At 35.4% G+C, this 21,961-nt stretch overlaps 1 long non-coding RNA gene across 1 annotated transcript in view; it reads right to left on the minus strand.

The window, feature by feature from the left end:
• The window catches only part of LOC141542562 (uncharacterized), a 108,564-nt gene that overhangs the window by 43,846 nt on the left and 42,757 nt on the right, over positions 1-21,961 (minus strand). Inside the window, exon 2 of the long non-coding RNA XR_012482204.1 lies at positions 20,250-20,343. This is a non-coding gene — a long non-coding RNA (uncharacterized LOC141542562). The remainder of the gene's footprint in view (positions 1-20,249; positions 20,344-21,961) is intronic.

A 21,961-nucleotide genomic window follows, 5' to 3' on the forward strand; every position in this document is an offset into this window, starting at 1 on the left:
ACTCAGGCAACTTGAATGCAATAGTTTTGGTGTCCCAAAAGCAACAGTCTTATAAATAAATCTCTGAATCATGGATGAAGTGCCTGAAGTGTTCAATTCTATCTCTTTGATCTCAAAGGTAGCTTTTGGTTTAGAATTTTATTGAATAATAAAAAGTCCCCAGGAATAAGAGCCGACACCAAATAAACTGGGCCAGGGCTTTGGTGAGACTTAGAACACTTTTGGGGTCACTCTGCCCAGTCACACTTTGCTTCGCTCTCAAAAGGAATGGGAACATTACACTTTAAGCCAGAAGCATGAAGTTTCTGGGGCATGAGGATGCTGTTGTTTGTCCTAATGCAGCCCACTTGTTTTGTTTTTTTAAATAGTACTCATAGGGAAGACTTTTATGGCAATGGAGCAAAATTAGGCTGTGGGGTGGGACCGCCCAGGAGTCTCAAGGGGTAGCAGAACATATAACTAAATAAACGTGGGCTGTGTCAGTTAGGAATGCTGAGGAAAGAACAACCCACCCTAGAATGAGACATTTACTTTTTTTGGAATGCTCGCTTCAAGACATTGTGTACCTCAGCAGCCTCCCGCCTCCCGATCAGTGGAAATCAAGGTTCCTTGACTCAAAGCAATGCCTGCTTTAACAGTATTAGTAGAAATGTAAATACTGACATCATCCACCCACTGTATTCATTCTTTTTTTTAAGTCCTGAAGTTCTAGTTGTATTTCATTAAAAATGGAAGAAAGAGAGAAACAGTATAGAATAGTGGCTCAAGGGCTGTCCAAAGACCTATGTCCTGTCACCCATGTCACCCATGCTGGCTGTGTGACAATGATCAAGCCATTTAACCACACGGTGACCGAGGCAACTCTGGAGGAGTACAAGGTTAAGAGGAGCTGCCGAAATGCTTCATTTCAAGGAGTTTCCACATACTGGGAGTTCCAAAAATGGATGAAATCATAGGTCTGAAGGGAAGAAAGAAATAATAGATATTAGTGTTTCTTCTGTCCACTCTCACGATGCACAAATACTTCAGAATCTGATATTACTTCCCCATGTGGTTCTCAGGACAAATTTTATGTCCCAAATTCTCTCATCTCTGTTTAAAATGAAAGTAACAAAAAGACTAGTTCTGGTTTCCTTCTGCTCATTTTTTTTATCAGCAACTAGTAACAAACAGGGAAGCCAACTTTTGATTTAGCCTTGCAGAATGGTCAGGGTCCAAAGAGAATAAAACTAATGCTGCTCCTGCAAATTCATTTCCAGTTTTGTTTTTTTGTTAGGTTTTTTTTTTCTGGATTAAGTATCTGTTTTGCTCCTGGTTATTTTCATATATTCAGCTGCTGCTGCATTCCCATCTATTGGAAAGATCAAGGGAAACACATAGGCTCCTCTGTAGCCAAGCGGAGATATGCCTGCCAAGAAAATGAACTTCTTCTGGAGGTCACTAAATGTGACTAAATACATACTAAATACAACAAATAAAAATGTTGATGAACACAAAGAAATAGCCAATGGCAACTGGCTATGGCCAATGGCATTCTGCAGTGCAATTCAAAATAATAAAAAAGTGTATATAAATAAGTTAAATTTAGTCAAGCTTTGTGACTAATAATCACCTATTGGCAAAACAAAATTTTACCAAATGCTGTATAGCTACTGTATGCCTAATCAAGAACCAATCAAAGATTCAGAAAATCATTTCAACAAATATCCTTGATAAATATTAGAACTGACATTAAAGAGCTTAGGATCATAGGGCCACAGTCAATCCATATGGCTCTTATTAACATTATTTGCATAGGGAAAAATTAAGACCATAAGAAGCTAGCAGTAACCCAATTCCCTCCAAGTTAAAAAAAAAAAATGCATATGGCTGATTACCCATTCTCAGCCTGATGACAGTGTCATAAGACAGGAGTAATTTACTTTTATAAGCCTTACTACAATTTAATCCTAGAGAGATCCTGGCATTTCATTATTTAATAGCCTTATAGCCTCACTGAAAGAATGGTGGCCATAGACGTCAACAGTCTCCTTCCTTCTGTCTCCCCACTAGTCCCTTTTCTCTGAATATTTTCCTATTTACTGTGTGTGTGTGTGTGTGTGTGTGTGTGTGTGTGTGTGTGTGTGTGTGTTATATACATAGTTATTTGCAAGCTGTCACCTCCATTAAAATGTGAGCTGCTTGAGGGCAGGTACAATTTTTTGTTGATTTATGATTGCACCAAATGACACACTTTTATCTAACTTAATATTCCCCAAATGTTGAACATAAAATTTCTAACTTAGGGTTACTATGCTACAATTAATGTTTTTGATCTTTTTTTAAAAACTATAACTTCCTTAGGGATATAAATTTAGTCACAGAATCTCTGGTTGATTCAAAGCTCTAAATTTTCTTCCAGAATGGTTGGTGACTTGTAATGAATTCTTGCACCTATATCACCATAGCTTCTCCAACATTTATCTGACTTTTATAAATTTTATCACTTTGACGGCTTTAAGTAAATTCAAGATTATTTTAATTAGTAGATTAGTAGATTTCTGATTATGAGGGATTTTGATTATTTTTCATAAGGTTGTTGATGGTTTGCATTTCTTCTTTTGCAAGTTGTTCCTAGATGGAGAGAACCATTTACATTCAGAAAGAGGACTGTAGGGACTGAATGTGGATCACAATATAGTATTTTAACTTTTTATTGTTTGCTGCCTTTTGTTTTCTTTTTCATTTTCTTTCCTTTTTGATCTGATTTTTCTTATGCAGCATTATAACTATGGAAATATATAAAGAAGAATTGTACATGTTTAACATTTATTGGATTACTTGCTATCTAAGGGAAGAGGTAGAGAAAAGGGAGGGAGAAAAAATTTGGGACACAAGGTTTTGCAAGGGTGAATGTTGAAAATTATGCATTTATTTTGAAAACAAAAAGCTAAAAAAGAAAAAAAAGCAAGTTTCTCATAACTGGCTCTTCATAGTTGGTTTTACTCAACTCAACATATTTGGTTTTAAATAAAATAAATTGATATTTTAATATGAACATTTCTTTCTCGCATATTTCTTTTATGCTGAAGTTCTGAATTTCTGCCAGTATATTTGGAGGAAGTTAAACTTAGGCTATCTCTCAGGACATCCTATTCATTCTATTAATCAGTTTATCCCCTGCTTCCAGTATTTCTAGGTAATTTTCTAATGTGATTTCTTGGTTCTTTGTTTTATTCTGTTTTATGGGAGAATAATTTTCAAACTGTCTTGTCAAATTGTCTTCAAATGTCATGGTAGGAAAAAAAGAGTATTAGATATGTTGTTTATCTTTTGATTTTGATCTGATATTTTCTTTTTCAATCCTGAATCCTTATGCATCTCAAATGTTCTCTTTCTCAAAGAGTCCAATTCTTGATTAATATTTTCTATCTTACTTTCTAAGCTGCTGGTTCTTATGTTGTTGTGTATTTTTCTCTGAAAGATCTGATGTTCATCATTATAGATCCTAGACTTCTTTCAGTTCTTTTACTGAGTTTTCTATTTTGGATTTTCTTGTAATTTTTCTATACTCTCTTGGGACTATTTGTTGAAGTATCTATCACTCTTTACTTCTGAAGAGTTGTCTTTTTTAACAACATATTTGTCTCTTAAACATCTTTGTTGATTATTCATTTCTTTGGTCTTTATATCAGCTTTTCTGTGAAATCTCTGTTTGGATTTCTTTAATTTCTTCTCTTTTTGATTGTTTTTCTTTTAAATTGCTTAGTACATTTATTGGTTATAAGGTTATGAATATTAGTGGTAACTGTTCTCCATGTCCAAGCTTGGACACTAAAATTACACAACATCCTTTGGAGTTTTTGCATTTTTTGTTTGCATTGTTGTACTGTGTATATTATTTTTTGATTCTGCTTAATTTGCTTTGCCATACTTGATATAAGTCTTCCATGCCCCTATGAATTATTCATATTTGTCATTTTTTATAATATAAACATATTCCTGAGAAAGGTCCAAAAATAACAAAGGAAAATTAATGACCTCAGCTTTAAACATTGGGCAGAATCTGAAAACATGGGGGTGGAGGAAAAAAGAAAGATTACTCCTCAGAACTACCACCTGGAAAAAGGCTTTGAGTTTAAAGAAAACACTTTCTGAGGCTTCCCTTGGCACCAGACAGAGGAAACTTGGGAGGGGCCATGGGAATTCATTTATTCTACTGCGTAAATCAGAATTCATTCATTCAATACAGATTTATGAGCATCTAATAAATACAGAGAATTATGCTAGGTGGTAGGGAAGACTCAATGTTTGGAAAAAGGATAGCCCCTTGCCATCATTAACTTTATTGCTTAGAAGGAAATTAAAGCAAAATACTGTAAAAATAACACTACATGTAAAATGTATTAGAGCTGAAAAAAATTGTATATGAAGCTCAAAGAAAAGTTCCTAACTAGTGGAAGATGAAGAAAAATTTAAGGTAGAGGACGTCTTTTTAAATAATATTTTTAAATAGCAGTTGAGTTTTTTTTCACACAAATTCTCTTTTATTACCCAAGGTCTCATAAAAATTCCTTGGATGAAAAAAGGTCACTAATGGGAAAAGTTTAAGAAGGCCTGATCTAGCTTTTCAATATCTTTAATGTGATGACCAGCAGATGCTATGAGAGAGAGAGAGAGAGAGAGAGAGAGAGAGAGAGAGAGAGAGAGAGAGAGAGAGAGAGAGAGAGAGAGAAGGAATTTACAATCTAATAGGTAAAGATAGTACACAAAAGGAAATTGAAATGGAAGAGAAGAGAAGGTCCCCAGCAAAGAGTCATGATGGATAAGTCCAAAGGAGTGCATTTGGATCATAAACAAAGAACTAACTCACCTGGGAATTTCCTTCAATTGAGGAGGTTTTTGTTCCTACCAATACTGAGAAGGGCAAAGGGTGGGGTTTATAAATTGTGAACACCAAGGATAACTCAATCTTGCAGGATGAAGCAAGACAATAGGATTATCTCCTCCTTCATTCTTTTTTTTTAATAACTTTTTATGGACAGAATATATGCATGGATAATTTTTTACAACATTATCCCTTGCACTCACTTCTGTTCCAACTTTTCCCTTCTCTCCCTCCACCCCTTCCCCTAGATGGCAGGCAGTCTTATACATGTTAAATATGTTATAGTATATCCTAGATGTGGGGACCACGTTAGCACCCTGGGTACCTTAGAATCAGCCGGAGTGAGGATAAGCAAAAGTCTTTATTTTTGATCTTTAGCGGTAGAAGTGAAGAGAGTGGACGCATAGGATCTCTGAGACCTCATCTCCTCATCTCTCGAAGAAGTAACCCTGTCTAGTCTCCCTCCACCTCCTAGTCCCTCCCACAATTCTCTGCATACACCAAACGTTTGGGCCAGCACAGGATAGTGGGAAGAGCCATTTTCCAAGCATATTCTTATAGAGTATTGTCCAATCAGTAATTAGCCTCAAGTGACCATTTGTCCAACCTCAGTGCATTGACTCAAGTGTTTCAACCCCTTATACCTAGATACAATAGATGTGTGCAGAACAGTACAGTTCTCTTGTTGCACAAGAAGAACTGGATTCAGAAGGTAAAAATTACCTGGGAAGAAAAACAAAAATGCAAACAGTTTACATTCGTTCCCCAGTGTTCCTTCTCTGGGTGTAGCTGGTTCTGTCCATCATTGATCAATTGGAACTGAATTAGATCTTCTCTTTGTCAAAGCTATCCACTTCCATCAGAATACATCTTCATGCAGTATTGTTGTTGAAGTTTATAATGATCTCCTGGTTCTGCTCATTTCACTCAGCATCAGTTCATGTAAGTCTTTCCAGGCCTCTCTGTATTCCTCCTGCTGGTCATTTCTTACAGAACAATAATATTCCATAACATTCATATACCATAATTTATTCAGCCATTCTTCAACTGATGAGCATCCATTCAGTTTCCAGTTTCTAGTCCTACAAAGAGGGCTGACACAAACATTTTTTGCACATGTGCATCCCTTTCCCTTCTTTAGTATTTCCTTGGGATATAAGCCCGTAGTAGCACTGCTGGATCAAAGGGTATGCACAGTTTGATAACTTTTGGGGCATAATTCCAGATTGCTCTCCAGAATAGTGGGATTCTTTCACAACTCCACCAACAATGCATCAGTGTTCCAATTTTCCCACATCCCCTCCAACAATCATCATTATTTTTTCCTGTCCTCTTAGCCAATCTGACAGGTGTGTAGTGATATCTCAGAGTTGTCTTAATTTATCAGTTGAGTTATAAAGAATAGGGTGGAACTTTGTAGGGGAAAAATGAGAAAGAAGACATTGTAGCCCTAGGAAAACCATGTGCAAAGACCTATTTGTAGGGACAGAACATAATTTTATTTGATTTGCATGAAAGGAATATTACAATATAAGATTGAAAATGGGTTAGAGGGGCAGCTAGATGGTTCAGCTAGGTAAGTAAAATACCAACTCTGAAGTCAGGACAACCTGAATTCAAATCAGGCCTCAAACACTTGACACTTATTAGTTGTGTGACTTTAAATAGGTCAATTAACCCCAATTGCCTTGCAAAAAAGGAAGAAAGAAAGAAAGAAAGAAAGAAAGAAAGAAAGAAAGAAAGAAAGAAAGAAAGAAAGAAAGAAAGAAAGAAAGAAAGAAAGAAAGAAAGAAAGAAAGAAAGAAAGAAAGAAAGAAAGAAAGAAAGAAAGAAAGAAAGAAAGAAAGAAAGAAAGAAAGAAAGAAAGAAAGAAAGAAAGAAAGAAAGAAAGAAAGAAAGAAAAGAGAGAAAGAGAGAGGGGGAGGGAGGGAAGGAGGGAGGGAAGGAAAGAGGGAGATAAGGAGGAAGGAAGGAAGGAAGGAAGGAAGGAAGGAAGGAAGGAAGGAAGGAAGGAAGGAAGGAAGGAAGGAAGGAAGGAAGGAAGGAAAGAGAGGGAGGGAAAGAGGGAGGGAGAGAGGGGAGGGAGAGAGGGAAAGAAGGAGGGAGGGAAGGAAAGAGGGAGATAAGGAGGAAGGAAGGAAGGAGGAAGGAAGGAAGGAAGGAAGGAAGGAAGGAAGGAAGGAAGGAAGGAAGGAAGGAAGGAAGGAAGGAAGGAAGGAAGGAAGGAAAGAGAGGGAGGAAAAGAGGGAGGGAGAGAGGGAAAGAAGGAGGGAGGGAAGGAAAGAGGGAGATAAGGAGGAAGGAAGGAAGGAGGGAAGGAAGGAAGGGAGGGAGGGAGGGAGGGAGGGAGGAAGGACAATTCTAGATTAAGGATGAATAGGAGTCAACAGCAGGAAGACTAGTAAGAAGGATATCAAAATAATCCAGGTGGTTATTAATGAGAGATCAAGTTAAAGTAGTGGCAGTGGGAAAAGAGAAGATCTTAAGTGTTATGGACCAGAACTCTGAAGTTGAAACAAGGATTCTTACAAGGTGCTAATTGTAACTGGAATTGATAGAGACAATGGTTATTTAGCCAGAATCAGAAGTAGGGAAGACAGAGAAGTGGTGGCAAGATGACCTGTGGAGAACACTGAAACTAAGATCCCGAAGGCCACCAGAAAACTAGCCGAGCCCCAAGTGAAGGAGACAAGACTTTGAAGGAGACAATAAAGGATTTGGACTTTAACCCCTGGCTGCATTTGGGGTGATTACTGAACTGAAACTAAGGCTGCCTCCAGAAGACCCCCAAGAAACCTGCTCCCAGAGAACATTACATTTTAGAGTAGAATATTACACTTAAGACCTTGTAGTTGGAAGAATTCTTAGAGGTCAGTGCCAAATCTTTCTATTTGAGGAAACTGAGTCCCATAGAGATGACTTGACTTGCCCAGGTATTAAGTGTCAGAGCTAGGATTCACACTGTTCTTTGGCTCTAAACCTAGTGCTGTTTTCTACTTTATCAAGTGATATAAGAGATGCTGAGATAGAGGAATTGACAGAATTTTGGCAATTGACTGGGTAAGAGAAATAAAGGAGAGAGATTTTTCATACAGTCTTAAATTTTTGAAGATAGGAGACAAGATGAACGAATGATAATGCCACAGATCAAGTTACATGACTGGATACAGTACTGCACAGGGGAAAGAGCTCAGACTCTTGAGTCGAAAGATCTGGGTTCAAATTCTACCTCCATGACTTACTACCACGGACCTGGGGATAACCATTTAACATCTATAGGCCTTGTAATTCTCCTCTGTAAAGTTGAGGGATTGACCAGATGATATTCGAGGTTCCTTTCAACTCCACATCTAGAAGCTATGCTCCAGAATAGTAGAGTTAGAAGGAGGAACAGAAGGAGGTAACAGTAGAGGGTCATCAATGTCATGTACCAGTAGAGGGACCAGAAAGTTCAGCAGAATTTTTTAAGAATGGGGGAGCATATTTTAAAAATTCATACATTTTCTTCTTTTTCTTTCTTTTTCTTCTTTTTTTCCTTGAAGCTTTTTATTTTCAAAACATATGCAAGGATAATTTTTGAACATCGAAACTTTAGAGCTCCAATTCCCCCCTTCCTCCCTACCCCCTCCCCTAGATGACAAGTAATCTAACACATGTTAAACATGGCAAAATTATGTAAATTGAATATAGGTATAAATATTTATACAATTATCATGCTGCATAAGAACAATCTGATCAAAAAGGAAGAAAAATGAGAAAGAAAATAAAATTCAAGCAAATAACAAAAGTGAAAATGCTATGTTGTGATCCACACTCAGTCCCCACAGTCCTCTCTCTGGGTGTGGATGGCTCTCTCCATCACAAAACCATTGAAACTGGTCTGAATCATCTCATTGTTGAAGATGGCCACATCCATCAGAATTGATCCTCATATAGTGTTGTTGCCCTGGATCTCCTGGTTCTGCTCATTTCACTCAGCATTAGTTCATGTAGGGTTCTCCAAGCTTCTCTGAAATCATCCTTTCTTACAGAACTATAAGATTCCATAACATTCATACACAATAAGTTATTCAGCCATTCTCCAATTAATGGGCATCCATTCAGTTTCCAGTTTCCAATCACTACAAAAGGGCTGCCACATGTGAGTCCCTTTCCCTCCTTTAAGATCACTTTGGGATATAGGCTCAGTGGAAACACTGCTAGAAAGGGCAACTCAGTGGTACAGTGGATAGAGCACCAGCCCTCAAGTCAGGAGGACCTGAGTTCAAATTTGATCTCAGGCACTTAATACTTTTTGGATGTGTGACCCTGGGCAAGTCACTTAACTCCAATTGCTTCAGCAAAAACAAACAAACAAACAAACAAACAAACAAACAAACAAAAAACACTGCTGGATCAAAAGGTATGTATAGTTTGATAACTTTTTGAGCATAATTCCAAACTGCTCTCCAGAATGGCTGGATAATTCACAACTTCACCAACAATATATCAGTGTCCCAGTTTTCCCACATCCCCTCCAACATTCATCATTATTATCTTTTTCTCTCATCTTAGCCAATCTCTGAGGTATGTAGTGGTACCTCAGAGTTGTCTTAATTTGCATTTCTCTGATCAATAGTGATTTAGAACATTTTTTCATATGACTAGAAATGGTTTTAATTTCTTCATCTGCAAGTTGCCTATTCATATCCTTTGACCATTTATCAATTGAAGAATAGCTTGAAATTCATACATTTTAGATTAAGAGAGACATTGTGGAAAGGAGAGTGGTACTGAAATCAGGAAGAGATAAATAGAACTCCAGCCTCTGACACAGACTACTGAGTGACCAGGGGCAAATGACTACAAATCTCAGCACTCAGGCTGATACTCGTGATCAGTCTCCACAGCAACAAGAATTTCTTACCCAAAGAAATCACAAACAAAATCTAAACAAAACCACTTTCACTATGTTCTATCAATCAGGATCATAAATCACAGAATCATAAATAAAGAAGACAAAGTTCATCTTTAGTTCCTTCCCTACTCCTCTTTCTGCAATCTTCTCTTCAGTACTAGAATCCTCTCCTTATCCCCCTGCCTCATCTACCATGTTATCCACCCAGCCATCTCCCCAGTTTAAGCCATGACTGCATAGTGTTGCATATTCTAAGCCTTTCTCCCCTTTTTCTTCTTTGAAAGCTTGCTCCCACATATACTACCTTTTCCTTTCTTTGATTTCTTTATATTATCAACCTCATAGCAATATTGTTGAATCAAATAGCACACATAGTTTTTGTACTTTTGGGGATATTGTTCTAAACTGCTTTCAAAAGTTTAAGATCTCTGATGAGTGCAATGATCCTTCATGAATCTAGAACTCTAGTGATGAAGAATGTCATCCATTTTCTACAGAGAGATAGAGAAGGAATTGACTAAACATTAAGAATGAAGCATATTCTTTGGACATGTTACAAAGGTGGGAGAGAGGAATGGGAATGCAATAAAGTAAATACTTTTTTATTGAAGAAATAAACTTTAATTTAAAAAAGAAAACTTACTTATCCTGTGACACTATCTCAGGTCTTTGATAGGTGACTAATTTATGAATTACTATTTCATAATATAAGTTCATAGTAACTTGACAATGTAGGTAATAGGCAAGAAACTGGAAACTGAATGGATGACCATCAGTTGGAGAATGGCTGAATAAATTATGGTATACGAATGCTATGGAATACTATTCTGTAATAAATGATGAGCAGGATGATTTCAGAAAAACCTGGAGAGATTTACATGAACTGATGCTGAGTGAAGTGAGCAGAACCAGGAGATCATTGTGCACAGCAACAAGATTATATGATGATCAATTCTGATGGACATGACTCTCTTCAACAATGCAATGATTCAGACCAGTTCCAATGGTTTTGTGATGGAGAGAGCCATCTGCACCTAGAGAGAGGACTGTGGGAACTAAATATTGATCACAGCATAGCCTTTTCACTCTTTTTGATGTTGTTTGCTTGCATTTTGTTTTCTTTCTTATTTTTTCCCTTTTTGATCTGATTATTCTTGTGCAGAAAGATTATTGTATAAATATGTGTACATATATTGGATTTAACATATTTTAACATGTTTTTGAAAAAAAATGTTAATTGTTGATTACCAAGCCTCTAAAAACATAACTTTGACAATTAGTTGGAATTATGAATTTTTACAAGATAATTGATTAAAATAAAACTCAATGATACATTTCTCACTGAAATAGAAGCTGATTTATGATGGAATATGGCCAGAAGATTTGTGGATTTAGCCAGTATACCTTTAAAGAATTTACCTGAAAGACAAGCTAGGATTAAACTTGCATTTTTAGTATTTTGCTAATGTTCTATATTCTCCATTAGACTAAAAGAACTAGGTCATAGGATTATAGGATTTAAAGCTGGAAGGGACCTTAGAGATTATGAAGTCCAACCCCCTTATTTTAAAGATGAAGAAAAATGAGGCCCAGAAAAATTAAGTGGCTTATCTAAGGTTACTACAAGTGGAATGAAAAGTGGAGCTCATGACCTACAAAACAAGAAAGACAAGCTCTCAAGCACTCAGGCCTACACTTAGACCCCCCAAGGGACACAGTAACTCATTAAAGAAAGTGGAATTGGAATAAGACCTTCAGAACACAGGTTACAGCTAGGTACAAAAGCAGACAGAAGGAAGAACATGGCACCATCCTAGTAGCCAACCATGACATGTAGGGCCTAAGGGAATTTCTATGTGGACACAGCACTGCAGCACTTAGAGATGGACAAGTCAGGCTCAAGAACTCACCGTCCACAGAACAGAGTTCCTCTCATCTAAGTCCCTCCTTTGTTGCAGTTGTGGCTTACATCCCCTCAGAGGTGGAGAGCATTAGATCATTGTCCTTGGTTTATTGACCCATCATAACCTTAAGGTTGTTACTGAGTTCCTCTACAGCCTTCTCTTCTCCAGACTAAATATATATTTCATATTTCATCATAGGAGAATAATATATACCCTTTATGTCTTTCTGTAAAGATTCCTCAGAGACTAATCCTCATCCTATCGGTGCCAAAGAGGATTCTCTAACAAGACCCAGGGCTAAACTTTCCTCTCAATTGAAAGTTCTGGAAGCCCATTGTATATAGATACCTCAACTTGTATGCCATTCTTATGTTCAGAAAAATGAAAAGATCACTTCAATCCATTTACATAGCTGGTATGTAAATTTAGAGTAGTTATCTGATCCCTAAAAAATGAAATTATTTAAAACAGTACTTCATTATACTTAAAATAGTTGTTCTAATATGAATTTTAAGTAGAGTGCACTAAATGCATTCCAAAAATAATTTCCCCTTAAAAAACCTTAACATATTGTCCTTTATGGGAGAAATAAAATAAATAATCATCGAATGGTCGAAGAGCCAATAATAAGTTGAAAAAAGCCCTTTGAAGTATAATATGAGACCAAGGAGATACTTTTTAAATCCTTTACTATCTACCTATTGGGGCTGCATTGTTTTCTAGATCACATTTTCCAGGGATGGATTTATCCAATTCTATGACTTTTGGTCATGAGGACTTGGAAAACAATTGAATAGTCATAAATTCTGGCCACCTCTTCCCCCACCCCAATCATTCCAATGGTCTCCTTCCACTTTCTTTTCATTCTGCTTTAGGGAATATGCTAAAAGGTAACAGCTGGAAAGAATGGGAATAATGAAGATATGCTGGGAAAAGAGAGCAAGGATCAGTCTAAAGAAGACATCCATCTTTTGCCTCTTCCAAGCTCTTGATGCTTGATTGGCTGAAAGGGACAGGCAGTCCTGGGAGAGATGGGGGAGAAGCATACACACCACCTGTCTCTGACAAAATGGATTAAGAAAGATGATGGGTTATCTTTGGCTCTTACACTGTAGTCCGTAGATCTTCGTAGAACCAGATGTGTTCCTGGATTCACTAGATTAATTCCAGGCCCAGGGAAAAATACCATAGACTAAAGTTACAGAATTTTACAGCTGGAAAGGACTTTAATTCAATTTGACAAAAAGAAATGTTTTTTTAAATATTCACCAACCCACACTTTCCAGATGATTAAATTGAGGCCAAAATTGATTAAAAGACTTGCCCAAAGTCACATGGCAAATTGATGACATAGTTAGGATTATAATCCAAGTTTGAAGCCTCCCTCCATTATGCTATATTGTTTCATTGATATCATGGAGGAAGGAAAAGGAGGAAAATCATATCTTTCAATTACTGCCTAGGAATGGTACCAAGTGCACATGCTGAACTCAGAATCAGGAAAAGAGCATTCAAATTCTGCCTCAGGCATCTATTAGCTGTGTGACCCTGAGCAAACCATATAACCTGTGTCAGTTTCCTTTTGTGGAAGAAAGAAATAATAATAGCTCCTCCCTTACAGAGTAGTAAAGAGGATCAAATAAAAGTGATTTGCAAATCTAAAAAGTGCTCTATTAATTACTATTACTATTATGAGGTACCATTATCATTTTTTTCCATAGCTCTACTTGACCCAATTCTTAGGCAATTACCTCTTTTACTTCTCTTTTCTGCCAATGACTTTATCCAGTTTAAATTTCCCATGAATATTCCAAATCTGGACAAGAATTAAAAAAACAAAAACCTTAGAATCTGAAAATATGGAGCCTATAGAGATGATTGACTTATATAAAATATTTTTATTATTAACATAAGCTTGTTAATTAAGTGAGAGTAGAGAAAGAACTTGGGAGTATTTCACAGGGATGCTGCCTATAGGTAACACAGTAAGCAGTCTCCATATTGCTGCTGAAGAGTATCAGAAAAGTAGAAACATAGCCCCTTCAACCCCAGCATTAAGCTGACACCATTGCCCAGGGCTGAGCTGCATGAGGCTTACTGCTGGAGGGAGGCCGGCATGAAGGAATTATTGAAGATTCACTTATTCTTGTAACCATGATGTAACATGTGGACACAGCCGGGACCCTCCTGTTACCTGGAGGGTGGATTTTTCCTCATTAATTGCACATCAATACTAACTTGTCAGATTCAAAGGATGATAACCAGCTCTAATGTTCTAGCCTCCATACATCTAGGATCTTTATAACATGTGGTCAGTAAAGAAAATGTGGTATAATAACCAGCTGACCTCTGGGAACTCAGACTCTGACACATACTGGCTGTATGATCAACTTACCCTATTAATGTCCCTGGCAACTCTCTATGAGTCATAGGCAGCAGCTGGTATTCATTGGTAGAAGAAGTTTCCCTATCTGGTATTTCCCTATACCTAGGAAATCAGAGACATAATCAAAAAAAATAATCTCTCTCTTCCTCCCTCCCTCCCTCTCTCTCCCTTCTTGACCCTCCCTCCCTCCCTCCCACTCTCTCTCTCTCTCTCTCTCTCTCTCTCTCTCTCTCTCTCTCTCTCTCTCTCTCTCTCTCTCTCTCTCTCTCTCTCTTCCCACCCCTCTCTCTCTCCTCTCCTCTCCTCTCTCTCTGTTTCCCTCCCTCCCTCCTTCCCTCTCCCCCCTCTCTCTCTGTGTACGTATGTCTGTCTCCTAAAAAATTTTTCTTCAGAATCCTTTTTAAGACTCCATAGCCTAATTTGATGGGTTTAGTTCCTGTAGTCTGATTAATGATCCCACCCTCCAAAAAGAATAAGAGAAATTGGGGCAAGCTATTATAATCACATGCTTACTTAATATTCAAAATCTTAAGTCAATAACTAAGTACAATAACTTTACATCTTTCCCCAAAGATGTTTAAGCATGGAGGTAATGCCAAAAAAAAAAACTTAATTCAGGATAGGGGGGAAGGAGAGGTGAATTAAAAGAAATGGAGAATTGGATAGAAACAGAAAACTTACATCTCTTCATGTCAAATTCTATTGGTTTTTTAACATCACATTTCTTTCAAAGTTTTAAATATTAAAATGTTAGCTGAGGATTCTTTCCTTTTCATTACAAAGCCTTAAGACTATTAAAGACATTTCTTTCTTCCCCAACAATTTTTGTCCTTTGTATCTTTTTTTTTAATCATTTGTCCTATACTTTTAGAAGGCTTTGAATGGTGAGGTGAATAGTTCTTTTCTACTTTTAGCTAATTTATGTTATTATTTCTGGTTCAGAAGCTGCCAAGTACAATGGAATTGTCCAAAAGTAAATCCAAGTTTGTCAAGGAAAAACATTTTCCCAGTTCCAAAATTAGAGGTGAAACCTATTGTACCCAATGCTGCTAAGCTTTCCACATTGCCTGATGGCAGGGAATGGAGTTGGCCTGTCAAGCTGAAATCTGCAAATCTAGAAGTTTAGATTTGATTCAAGAAATCCTGGAAGGCATTCAAAACTCACAGTGCTTAACCATAATGTGGAAATATTTCAAGAGAACTTCAAGGGATTGAACTTTGTGTGACTGACTGGGGAAATGTACTTACTGCTTGTAAGACCACAAAGGTAACTTTCCCCAGGGGAAAATTTCATAAATAACATGGATGAGCAATGTCTACTTTTTTTGTGTGTGGGCACCATGCCCTGTTTGCTTTCAGCACATACTGTGTGTACCAGTTAGTTTTTCTTTTCCTAGCTCTAGAATCTTTAAAGTTTCTATGCATTGCCAAGCAAAAAATGACATCTTAAATTTAAATAAATTTTAGTCTATTATATTGTGCTATTATAGTATTATAGAAGAATAAACTTGGAAGAGGCCTTGATAAATCAACTGATTCAAGCCTCTGATGCCAAGCACACAGATGTCCAAAATACTGAGGATAGACGGCTTTCTATATTCCTCTTGAAGGTGTTTTAATATCTAATGTTAACTATTGCCCCTAGAATAAGGGGGGGAAAGCAAGCATAAAATAAAAATAAAAACTACCAGCAACTAAAATAAATTGAATTTTTAAAAATTAAAAAGTATCTGGGAGAATGAGTAGTGAAAAGTCAGAACAATCTGTTTTCTAGATTTTCATTTGCTTTCTTTTTTCATTACATGAAAGGTGAAAGTAAAGATGGCTTATTATAAATAAGCTTGATACTTTTCAGTTTCTGAGCCGTTCATGAGGGCACAATTAGAAATGAAATTGCTTGCTGTATTTGAATAGTCAGAATTAAGTAACTCCTTTGTAAATCTTTTTTTTTCTTTTGCTAGACCTATATGAGCCCAATGCCCTTATATTTCTATTCTTTTCTGTTTGGCATGATGGATACCACAAGTTAAGTTATAGCCCTCATAATTATCATCGAAGGTATATACTAAACAAATCCCCAATAATAATGAGGAATGTATCTTTCAAAACTTTAGCAGCAGAAAGATGAAGCTCCAAATTGTGGTTTATATTCAAAATCATATGTTGAAAAGATGGAAAATTAAAGACTCACACTTTGAGTAGGCAACTTTATTAGAGCAACTGCCAAGGAAAAGCTAAAATGAGCTATTTTTCAGTGTGCTTTATAAGGACCACAATTTTTTTTTATTTCCCGAATTCAAGGAAAAATCAGTCTAACTCTACTACTACTTTATAGCTAGTGAATTTTACAGCCTGGCTTATCTTTATTTAGCTCATCCATACATTAGAATCAATTCTTTCCTTGGTTAAGAAAATTATTATTGTTGGCATGAAAATGTCAGGGTGGGAAATCCAACTAAATGAATATGGATTGTTGATTCAGTGGCTCTCATTCTTTCAAACTTAAAGCCTCACCATCGTCATGTTTAGTATTACCCTGTTAGCCATAGTTAAATCAGTATAAAAATGTTTTAGGTCTACTATGCCTGGTAGTCTGTACATTATCAGCTACATCAGTAAATGATTTAAATTTACAAGAATAAGAGTCATTCCTCAATTTATCAATGGTCAAAGGATATAAAGGAAAGAAATCCAAGTTACTAATAGTCATATTTTTAAAAAGTTCAAAACCTTAGAGAATTCTCTAAGAAAAGCATCTTGAAGCAATGCTGAGGGTCCATCTCACACTATTGAATTGTTAAAGTGACAAAAAAATGAAAAAGATGACAAATAATGGAGAAGCTGCAGTAAAACAGGTACAGTATAGCATTGTTGGTAAGGTTGGTAGTGAAGTAGTTAGTCCAGCTGATTTGAATTAATCAATTTAAAACCTATATCTGCAAAGTCACTGAACTGTGCAAAAACCCTGAGACCTAAGAGAGATTGTAAATTAATTCAGAAATAGTCTAAGTTTTCAAATGAATCTTTGCCTTTTTAAGATATTCTCAATTACTCTGAGAGACAGAGAAGAAATTTTCACTCTGAGAGACGGAGACCAATGAAAATGACAGATAAGAAGTTCATTTAAGCAAGGTTCAACCTCTAAAGTCATAAAAATCTTATCAGAAACTCTAACAAATTTCTCCTGATCACTCACTAAGAGAAATATTAATAAACCTAAAAATGGACACAAAATTTCTAAAATGAATGTGAATGCAGAAATATAAGGTATATAGAAAATTCACAGATAATATAACAGCTCACATTTGTAGAGAACTTTAAATTTTTTTAAATAAAACACCTATCTCACAGCTCCATGATAGGTAGTAAAAATAATATCATTATCATTTTTACATATAACAACAATAATACTTTTTATATAGTATTTTAAAATTTGCAGCTTGTTTTATATATATTATCTCATTTGATCTTCACAACAATCCTGTGAAGATATTTTATTATCCTCATTATACATAAATTTAAATGCTCTATAAATACTAGTTATTATTTCAGATGAAGAATTTTAATTTGGGGGTACATTAAGTGACTTACAGAATCATGCCATACTAACATGGAATACTAACCCACATCCCCAGATTTCCTAACATTCTTTTCATCATACACATTGCTCTTCACAGATCAGATCTAAAATCAGACTTGTGCTATTTGAAGCTATTTTAATTACAAATTTTATACTACAGATTTCGTGATGTTTTCATCTGTTATAACCATTCTCCTTGGAGATTGATTATCATATATCCCAGTTGTTATCTATTTTCTAAATGACTATATTTGATCTACTAATATAAATCAGGTTACTGAAATAATTGTGATGCTTTTATCATTAATTTCTCCTGTTCTTTTTGCCATATTCATATTACTGTTTAAGTATCTACTTTTCCAAGCCTGTCTCTTCTTCATTAATCTCGTTTTAGCATTTTTGAATGGTAAAATAACCTATATGCTAGCATTGTGCTAGATTCTAAGGATACAAAGATGAAAAGGAAATTTCCTCATGGAAATTATATTCTACTAGATAACAAACTCTTAAATTTGCAAAGTGCTTTACATACATTTTCTCCTTCCAAGATCCAAGATCTCCATCCAAGATCATTTGAGGTAAGTATTTTATAGATATTATTATACTTTTTTTAACCAATAAAGCAACTTAGAGCAATGGAGATTAAGGATTTGTCTAAAGTATACAGCTAGTAAGTATGACAGGGGAAACTGAATGTCTTTAATACCATGAATTCTTTGGAAGAAAGAAACTATTTTTAAAAAACATACATGCTACCCTGAGATTTCATTAGATCTGTCATCTCACCTCTATCAGTGTAGATCCCAACCCATTCAGCCTTCTTCAATCACTTCTAATATTATGTAGATCCTAATGCAACAATTCAGTTATCTATATATTATCTAATACTTGTGACATAACCAGCCCACCTATTTTTCCATTTCTACATGTGTGAGATTTTTCCATCACATCTTAAACTTTTCTTGGCATAAATCTAGTCATTTCACTCTTTAGCTAATTCCATCTATTGCTACCAAATGAAATTTACTTTGCCCACTATTTGTCGACTATTGCTTTCTATAATCCAGCACCATCCAAGAGTTCCAGGGTTAGTTCACAATTGACCTCCCTCTACTTTTGTTCCAGTCACATTAGTCTACTTTTCTGGGCACCGGTTATACTACATACCCTCCTATCTTTGTAGCATGGCCCTCACTATTCCATTTGCCTAGGGTTGCCTTTCTCCCAACTTTACCTATGAAACTTTTATTTGGTTATCATGGGAAACCCATATTGTTTCTACTCCATTTTAAGTGTTCTTGGTTAATAATGACTTCCCTCTCCAGACTTTCTATAACACTCTGCTTTGTTATATGTCGAAGCTATTTGTATTTGTGTCTTATCTTAGACTATAAAGTAAGGAAGGACAGAGATTATCTTAAACATTTTATCCTCTCAGCATTTAGCATAATACTTTAAACATAGTAGATGCTTGACAAATGTGTTGAAATATTGTATGAACTTAACATATGCATAGGAAATATACTGTTTGAGAGTGTTTTTTTTTAATCCAAGATTAGCTTTCCCCCCTGTTTTTGGTAATCAATAAATATAGTCGATGCTTACATTCTCTACACCTCTAAGTCAATCTGTGTTTTTATAGATTCTGTTATGGAAAATCTTCTACAAGAGGCTACTCATTACCTCTTCCAGTTTTTATGAAAGATACTTTTAATTTGCACATAGATCATTCTTATAAGAAAAATTTATAAGCAGACTTCCAATAAGACATATGAATGTATTTATCTTTAGATCTTTTAAGAAAACAAGAAATGTGTCGAGTAAAGTTAAAAACAACAACAAAAGGAATGGGAAGGAAAAGAAACTTTAAAGAAAAACCAGAAGATAACCTATATCCTAAATTAGGAAAGAAGAGGGAGAGAGACCTAATATGAATACATACAATGGGATAAAAGAAAAAAAAGTAGAAATCTTCAAGGAGAGAAATAGTATTACCAAAACAATGAAACTCCCAGAAATGAGAATGTCAAAATAAGAACCCCCTTTAAAAATTAAAGAAAAAAGTTGAGGAAGGAAATTAGAATTCATAAAGTAGAATTTTGAACGATAAGATACCCAGTGGCTTAGAAGATGAGGGACTTTTTTCACCCAAATCAACAAACATTAAACATCTACCATGTGCAAGGCATTGGGCTAAGTATAGGGATATATATATAGAGAGATATATATAGATATATATTTAGATATATATAGATATAGATAGATAGATAGATAGATAGATAGATAGATAGATAGATAGAGATAGATAGATAGATATAGATATAGATATAGATATACACAGTGGAATTATATAGAGATACACAATAGAAAATTATTACATATATTTAGGTTATCTATATTATATATGTACATATATATCATACACTGAGAAATTTTAAGCCATTTTCTGAATCAAATAATGTTTTTATTCAATTTTATCACAATTATTCTTTGTCAATTTTGATGTCATTTTTTTATGCTTGATCTCATGAAATGCCATTTTTACCACTGTCCATTCTGTCTTAAAGTTACCACTTGTTGAAGGTTCAAATAAAAGATTCAGATTATATACTTACTTAGATAATTAAAATTCAGCTGCACAACACTTCCATCAAGAGATTCTTAATTTTTTCTGTCAGGAAGAGTATAATGCCATGAATTCAGTGGGTACTGAAAAAAAAGAAAGTAATAAGAGCTTGAACACACACAAAAAAATAGAGAAGCAGCAACAAATATAAGAACTACATTTTTGAAAAGTTCTAGAAAAAATTAGGAAAATACTAGAAGTCTCTAAGAATTAAAGCTGTGGAATTCAATGGATACTGAAAAAAAAGAAAGTAATAAGAGATTGAACACAAAAAAAATTAGAGAAGCAGCAACAAATATAAGAATTATATTTTTGAAAAATTAGGAAAATACTAGAAGTCTCTAAGAATTAAAGCTGTGGACTTTGAAAACAAAGATAAGCTAGATAATCTGAGAATTGTAGGTATTCAAGGGAGGGAAATGATGATGTAAACAATGTAAATACTACATTTTAGGAAATCATATAAGAAATCTTTCCATAAGTATTAGAAAAAGAGAATAATATGCAGTTTGAGAGAATCTATAAAGCACCATCAGAGATGAATCCCACATTCAAATCATCAAGAAATCTAATCATCAAGAGCTTCAACACTAAATAAAGATTTTTTTCAAAAAGACATAAGGAAGCAACCTATACTTTAAGGAATATCATTTAAAATTGTAAAGGACTATTAATCAAGGTTAAGATATTAAAGAAAGCCCAGATATAAGAATTCAAAAGCAAAATAAACCAGCATATATGTTATAGAAGATATTCCACAAGCCTGTATATACTTCTACATAAACTGAGAAAGAAAAGTTAAAAAAAAACAGTTAAAATGCAATCAAGGAATTTGGATCTGGACTGGGGAAGAAATGAGGATGGATACATGCTGTGCAAGAGCAAGGTTGTAGAAGTTGAAATCATATTATTTTAAGCAAACAAGTTAAGGACACTTAGTGCTAATTTTTTTTAAAGGTAGTTTAACATCTCTGGATGGTAGGCAATAATAAATGAAATAAGAGTTTTCAAAAACAGAGATTCAAACTATTAAAAGTTATACAAAATCATTAATAATCTATGAAATTAAAGGAACTCAGAGGAAAGCCTCCCACCCCTCACAGAATCATAGGAATATAGGATTTAGTCCATGAAGGAACCACAAGTATCATCTAGCCCCCCCCCTCTATTTTACATACAAAGGAATGTGTCTGTCATATATAGAAACTGAGAGTCCAATGAAGTCCAAGAGTTCTTGAGTAAATGGAAAAGTTGGCTGAGAGTGCTGAGCGCACCCATACCACAGTCTTGCGAACCATGTTCAGGAATGTCAATGTCAAAGCTTTATGAAAAAAAAAATAAATTGGAGAAGCAAACAATTAAAGGCAGAGAGACCAATTAGAAGACTGTTGTTCAGGAAAGAAGTGATGAGTATATGAGCTACGCTGAGGGCTTTGTGAGTGAAGAAAAGGGAACATAGGAAGAGATGTTGTGGAGGCAGAAGGAATGGCAATCAGTATGGGGTAGTGGGCACGGGGAGGAGAGAGGGAAAGAAAGGGAGGAGTTGAAGATGACTGAGTTTGTGCCCCTAGTGACTGAGGATGGAAGTAGTCCTTACAGAAATAGGTTTGGAAAAAGAGTGCTTTAGGGGAAAGATAGTAATTATTAAATAAATTATTAAAATGAGGTTTCCCAGTAGCAACAAGAAAATCCGCTATAAAA

The sequence above is a fragment of the Sminthopsis crassicaudata genome, chromosome 5, assembly GCF_048593235.1.
Source record: "Sminthopsis crassicaudata isolate SCR6 chromosome 5, ASM4859323v1, whole genome shotgun sequence".
Classification (NCBI taxonomy): Eukaryota; Metazoa; Chordata; class Mammalia; order Dasyuromorphia; family Dasyuridae; genus Sminthopsis; species Sminthopsis crassicaudata.